The sequence below is a fragment of the Chenopodium album genome, chromosome 2 (assembly GCF_948465745.1).
Source record: "Chenopodium album chromosome 2, dcCheAlbu1.1, whole genome shotgun sequence".
Taxonomy (NCBI): domain Eukaryota; kingdom Viridiplantae; phylum Streptophyta; class Magnoliopsida; order Caryophyllales; family Amaranthaceae; genus Chenopodium; species Chenopodium album.
In genome coordinates this window covers 70,531,907-70,538,531 of record NC_137835.1, presented here as the reverse complement: position 1 = coordinate 70,538,531, position 6,625 = coordinate 70,531,907, and the positions used below count along the sequence as shown (strand labels likewise).

Below are 6,625 nucleotides of genomic sequence, written 5' to 3'. Positions count from 1 at the left end.
AAGAGCCTTTGAAACTATAATGAACATTAAGGGGATTTATAGGAAAATATTTCATTCCTTGTTTTCCTTGTCTCATGAAACCGTTTGCCAACAATGGTTTTTCTCCCTTGATAACGAGAAAACCTCTACCTGGGAATCGATACTGAACGCTTTCATTGATAGGTACTATAGACACCCAAATGTATCTCCCCAAAACCAAACCCAATGATGAATACCTTTTATGTCATTTGATTATCGAACAAGGCGAAAGTGTGAAAATTCTAGTGATGAGGATGTTTTTATTAAAATATCTCTTCTTTCTGTTTTTGAAAATATTTCTTTTCTTACCTTATTTATGAAAAACGTGCATTCCATTTTAGTTTGGTCCATGATAAGGGTCCAATAATGGTGTAGTTGGATGGGGCTTTAAAAGACCTTTCCAACGATATATTATAAGCCCAATTCCGATGAATAATGAGGAAGTTATGGCCAAAATACTAAACTGGGCCCGATTTGGTTTTTATATGCGGCCCAATGATCTAGAGGAGGGCCTATTATTAATTATCATTCCTAAAGCTATTAGGATTGATTATAGTCTTCTAGAATACTGTAGAAGGTTATTTTAAATCCCAATGAAGTTAGGATTGATAATTATGTTTTAAAGAGTTTGAAATTGAATAAAACTACTCCTTTTTAGAATCCTTGTTTTGTACGAAGTGGAATATATTCATATTTTATTTTTGTGACTCATAATATTTATCCAAATTTTATATGGTTGGATAGATATTGAAACTATCTTTCCAATGATATATTATAATATTAAATCCGAGCTATAACAAAAAAAATATGAATTAGATATGAAACTCTATCCAAAACTGACACTCTTTCACTATTTCGGCCATATCTTTTTATCTACAAGAGATTTTAATATGATTTTAATTGGGTTGGAAAGTATACTTCAGGATCTTTCCAACGACATATTATATAACTTATTTGGACTTTTGGATCAAAAGATATGATAAAAACAAAAACGCGTGAAACTGATTATTAGCGCCTGACGACAAGCATTAGCGCTTGGCGCTAATGACCAGCGTCTGGCGCTAATTGTGTTTTATTCCCCTTGAAACTCTGATTTGTTTTTCTTTCCGTTTGGCTGATTTTCTCTATAAATAGCCTCCTAAAACCTCCGTTTTTCATCATCAACTATCATCAATTCTCTCTAATTCTCATATAGTCTCTAGTTTTCTTATTCTCTCTAGTTTTAAGAATTCTTCTCTCTCTAATTTTCTTTACAAAATTCCGCATTCACAAGACCAAGAAACACCTAGCATGATTCGAAGTTGCTTTTGCCCTAGACGTGAAAGGTTTGATATTTCTAAGGGTTTGGTCCCAAATCTCTCTTTCAATTATTTAATTGTTTGATTATTATTTTCCTTGAAGTTACTAACGTGTGTATTTTTTTATTAAAAAGATGTACGAGGCATCTAAGTAAGTTCTTTAATTGATTTATTGATATTATGATATAGAAATCATGTCTAGGTTGTTAGGATTCCTAGCGTCATGTTAGGGCGTTTTGATCTTCCTAGTATCATGTTTAGGGTAACAACTATAATTTCTAATATAAAATATGACAATTGTGATTCCTGCGATACTTCCTATTTTCTTCCTAATATGCATGTTAGTATCATGTTAAGGTTGAACCTTTGATTTTTATTCACTAGTGGAAAAATTGTCATTTGTAACACCCTATTTGTAACGGGCATGATAAAATCCGTTACAAAAAGAGTAATTGTAACGGGAAAAATATTTGATCGTTACGGAAAAACTTATTCGTAACGGGCAAACAAATGTCCGTTACGAACAATTAATAATTGTAACGGGCAAATAAATGTCCGTTACGGATAGTTATTAATTGTAACGGATAAATATAAAGCCCGTTACAACTAAATAACTCTCTGGGGTTAAATGTTCAATCTGTTCCCACTTCCCCCAGCCGCATTTCTTCCTCACTCCTCTTCTCTTTCTCTCTCCTCATACCACTGTCTCTTTCCACATTTCTTTTCTTCCTCACTCATCTGCTCTTTCTCTCTCCTCAAATCACTCACTCTCTCTACTCAAACCAGAAATTGTCAATAGCTAAAACTCAAAAGTGATTTGCTCAAGAAGATTAGGGAGATCGAGGCCGATGAGACGTTGTCTGAGCCTGAAAAGGCGAAGAAGCGTCGTCAACTTCTGGTTGGGGTTAGATCCGGAGCAAGCATCGATTGCCCATAACCACCGTCGCCGCTGTCGTCAATTTGAACCAAATACAACAACAACAACAAACTTTAATCAATTACTGATTCAAAAATCAGAAATTTGATGATAGGGTTTCTAGGTTCTGTAGCTTTGCGTTTTGGTCCAATTATTCAGGTTAAATGCCTTGATTTTTTTGGGTTTAATTTATGTTATATTGTTTGAAAAATTACTCCATTTTTACTCACGATCCACTCTTCAAATCCTATTATTTTAGAGTTAGGGTTTTCTAAATGGACCCAGTTGCTTCGGTTGTCGATAATCTAAAATCATTTGCAAAATGCGGCCAAGATCTTATCACCGGCATCACTCGCCGCCGGCAGTATTAGTCCCGTTAAAATCCGGTACGTTTTTTTGTTTCTCACTTCTGTTTTAATTTCTGTATATTATCATTTTGTTTGGCCTTGTTAATTTCTCAAATTTGATGCTGCAATGTTGTAAAATGATGAATTTGATCTTGTTTCCAGCTTATTATATGCTAATTTACATTTTTTTTTGTAATTATTGATTTGATAGTGTCAAATTTGATCTTAATTGCTTGACTTGCTTTAGTTTCTGCCAATTTTACTCAGCAATTATCATTTTAGCCAGTACAATTTGATCTTTATTTGAAGTTTTATGGAATATATGTTTTTTTTTTTTTTTGTTTTTCTTTTGAAATTTGATTAACTGATCTTAATAAGTATAAAGTTCACTATGATGTACATATGTTCTTTACAGAGTATGTGTTCCCTTGGGGGCTAACTCCCTTTTTATTTGTATTTCCATTTGGAGTTTTTATGTGGTTTGAACTACCTTCTAATGATGTATGATGTATCCATCTGGGTGTTTTCAGGGTCTAATTCTGGTTGTAAAACATTTGCGCTCATTTGTTCCAGCAGTATATGATGTTACCTTCACTGTAGCAAGAGATAATTCCCCACCTTCATTGCTAACTTTATTAAAGGGCAAATCTTCTGTGGTAAGTAGCAGTCGATCTGTCCTTATAGTAAGAGAAGCATAGTAAAATAAATCTATTTAATATAGTAAAAATTGCTGATTTTGGTATTCCCTATTTTCTTTCTTTTGTTTGCTATGATGTGTTATTAGTGCCTTTTGAGACTTTCCTGATGCTGATGTGCTAGCTACTCTATGTTGCAGGTAAAAGTGCAAGTTAAGCGGCATTTGATGCATGAATTGCCTGAAACAAGCGATGATATAGCACAGTGGTGCACAAACTTGTTTGTGGCCAAGGTGAGAAGACTAAGCGCTATAGTTAGAACTTAGAACCTATAAATTAGCAGCACCTTAGAATAATAATGTAAACGCTTGATTTAAGTTGTTGCAAATATACTTGTGAAAAAGAGCAGATACTTGATTTAAGTTGTTGCAAATTGAAACCCATATATGCACTTGGGTGCTGTTCCACATTGGGAAAAAGAGAAAAGTACCATTTTCCACTTCTATGAAGTCACTTTATCTGTTGCCAATTGGCTTTAAGGCGAAGCCTCACTTAGTCTTATGGATTGGACACTAAAATGAGTGTTTTTCCAGACAAATGATTTTGATGCTGATGTGCATTTTCTTCTCCAGTATTTTGAAAATTTTTTTGCTTGTCTACCTTTTTTTAGGTACAAAGACGTATTGCACAAAATTGTGAGGCTGCTCGCAAAAGTCGTATGCGGAAAAAGGTGGGAAGAGAAGTGTTACAAGTTTAATGAGTTATGGTACTTGTTTTTGCTGATCTAATTCTTCTTGGAACTTTGTTATTCATAGGTCTATATTCAGCAATTAGAGTTGAGCCATTCAAAATTGATGCAAATGGAGCAAGAGCTTGAACGAGTGAGATAACAGGTAAGATGATAATTGACATAATTCTCATTGCCCTTCTTATCTATTATAGATGTGTTTCCTAAAGACTGCATCTTTAATTAAAATGCTAAACACATCCTTGAATGGTTGATTCCAGGGTACGCTTGTAAGCAATGATATTGACTCGCTTCCTTTCTCTGCCACTATAATTCAGGTTTGCCTTCCAATATGTCTGCTTCTAGCATTCTTCTACTTAAAATTTCTGTCTTTTGATAAACTGCTAATTCAATTAGTTGTTTGTGTAATATATAGCTGCAAATTAAGTCATTATTTTAAGAATGCACGTATTGCTCATTCAATCATTTAAAAAATTAAAAAACTGCTAAGTGGAGTAAGGTTTAATAAATTAAAAAAGACCAGTCAAGAGTCTTTTGAATAATAGCCTTCTTATTTTGAATTGTAGAATTCTACAGTTGCATAGCTTGATATATCAGCAATCTATTTTCAAACAAGATCAATTTAAGTCATTTGAAAGTTGTAAGCAGAGTGCTGAGTATAGCCTTTTATTTTTAATTGATATTGAGATAGACTATGAAACTATACTGAAGTAAAGTCAGACTATATTGCTGCCAAAAAAAAAAAAAAAAAAGAAAAAAGATTTAGACTATTGGAACTTGTGACTCCAAATTGTCTCTTGATCTCATTTCCTATCTCCATTACTAGATCCTATGCATTCATCCGGATTTACCAATATGGGGTTATTTTTAGTGCATACCTATTAAGCTTACTTTAATTTTAAAACATGAGACTTATGCATTCTTTAATTATTGTTTTTTTTTTCTTTTTAGGGATTGTTGCTTTTGAGATGGAGTATGGACATTGGGTTGAGGAGCATAATAAACAGATTTGCGAACTCAGAAATGCATTGAATACCCATATAACCGATGTTGAACTTCGGATTCTGGTAGATAGTGGCATGAAGCACTATTATGATCTTTTTCAATTGAAGGCAGGTGCAGCAAAGGCCGACGTATTCTATCTCATTTACTGATGCATTGAATACCCATATAACCGATGTTAATCCTTGTACTGCATAGAAGTATAGTAGTATTATATTGAATTTTTTGGTTTGAGGAATGTTTTTAGCACTAAAGGGGTTTGATTGGCATTATTTCTTATGGGACTCGATGAATTTTAGATGTTCTTGTTCATGTAAATCAAATTTCTTGAATGCATTGATTTGCTTTTTAAAAATCTTTTTGAATTGAATTTTACCTTTTGCTGACCAAGGGTGAAATGAAAGGTATGTGATTGCACCAACTTTGAATATTTTGGGGGATCTTTGTGACTATATTTGAGCCTTTGTTAGTTCGGGAGTAGTTTGACATGGTAGCTTAGAATTTCATGGCATTTTGGTAAACTGTTCAATTTCCATGAAACCTGAATTTACTTGAATTTATATGGAATGTGTAACATGCATATCAGCTTATGTAATGGTTCAAAAAAAAAAAAAAAAAAAAATCTTAAGTAAGGGGACTGGGTAGGTAGGTGAATTAAACTTCCCTTGTCATCAAAATTTTGTTACAAAGATTTCCCTTGCCATTTATCAATGGAACCTTTTGCACCCTACATCCCATTTCCTGCTTTGTTGATTTATGATCCAAAACACAACATAATCTTGTGAATTAATGTTGTACAAGTTTCTTCTTATAGCTTTCGACTTGTATACAATCAACCCTTTTCTGTTTTTGTTAACTGAAAAAAAGTCTATTGACTAGTGTTGCCGCAGAACATTTCTCACATGTTTTGAGACTAGCATCTGATGAGTTGATGTGTTTAGGTGTGAACTCTCTGTTATTTTGACATGGCTGCATTTCAGTGTATATGTTTATAACATTTGTCTGAGATGTAAAGCATTAGAAACTTCTTCACCTCTGTGGGTGTGTTCTGAACAAACAGAACATAAAAAGCTTATTATGCCAACAATTTTACTGTATATGAAGTTTACTTCTCTGCTTATTGCTTATTACAATATAATTGTTTATATATCCCCGTCTTAATCCATATCTCTCTGTGTTTCAGGATCTGCTATTACTGGTCCCATTGCAAAGGAGTATGCCGATTTGTGGCCAAGGATTGCTAGTGCTGCCAATGCCATTGTCTAAGAGATGTCGTTCAGAGTTTCCAATTTTGTTTTGCTATAATTAGAATGTTTATAGTTGGATAAATGAACAATGCCGGTTTGGTAGGATGTGTTAAGTCAATTTGTAAGTTTGCAAGATATTAGTTGATTGTATATTAATTTATACTATATTTGTATAAAATATAAATATCTCTCATTATTAATTGATAAAATAGTGTGCAAAGCAATCCAGCATTTGCTGGATTTTTTTTTAATTAGATCACACACTATTTTAAACGGGCAGATTTTAGGCCCGTTACAAATAAGTAAGTATTCGTAACGGGCAAACTATGTTCTGTTACGAATAACGGGGTTATTCGTAACGGACATTTGGATGCCCGTTACAAATAACGGGGTTATTCGTAACAGACATTTGGA

General features: G+C 33.4%; 1 long non-coding RNA gene across 2 annotated transcripts; it reads left to right on the top strand.

Annotated features, from left to right (window-relative positions):
* The first annotated feature begins 2,045 nt into the window (after nt 1-2,045).
* On the top strand, nt 2,046-5,793 carry LOC145586882 (uncharacterized). 2 transcript variants are annotated; one of them, XR_014101036.1, is made up of 6 exons: nt 2,046-2,391; nt 2,492-2,618; nt 3,885-3,944; nt 4,030-4,107; nt 4,223-4,279; nt 4,914-5,793. It is a non-coding gene; the product is annotated as an uncharacterized LOC145586882 (long non-coding RNA). The 2 variants fall into 2 exon arrangements; XR_014101035.1 differs by lacking the exon at nt 4,223-4,279 and having other exon boundaries at nt 2,046-2,618.
* Nucleotides 5,794-6,625: the final 832 nt, after the last annotated feature.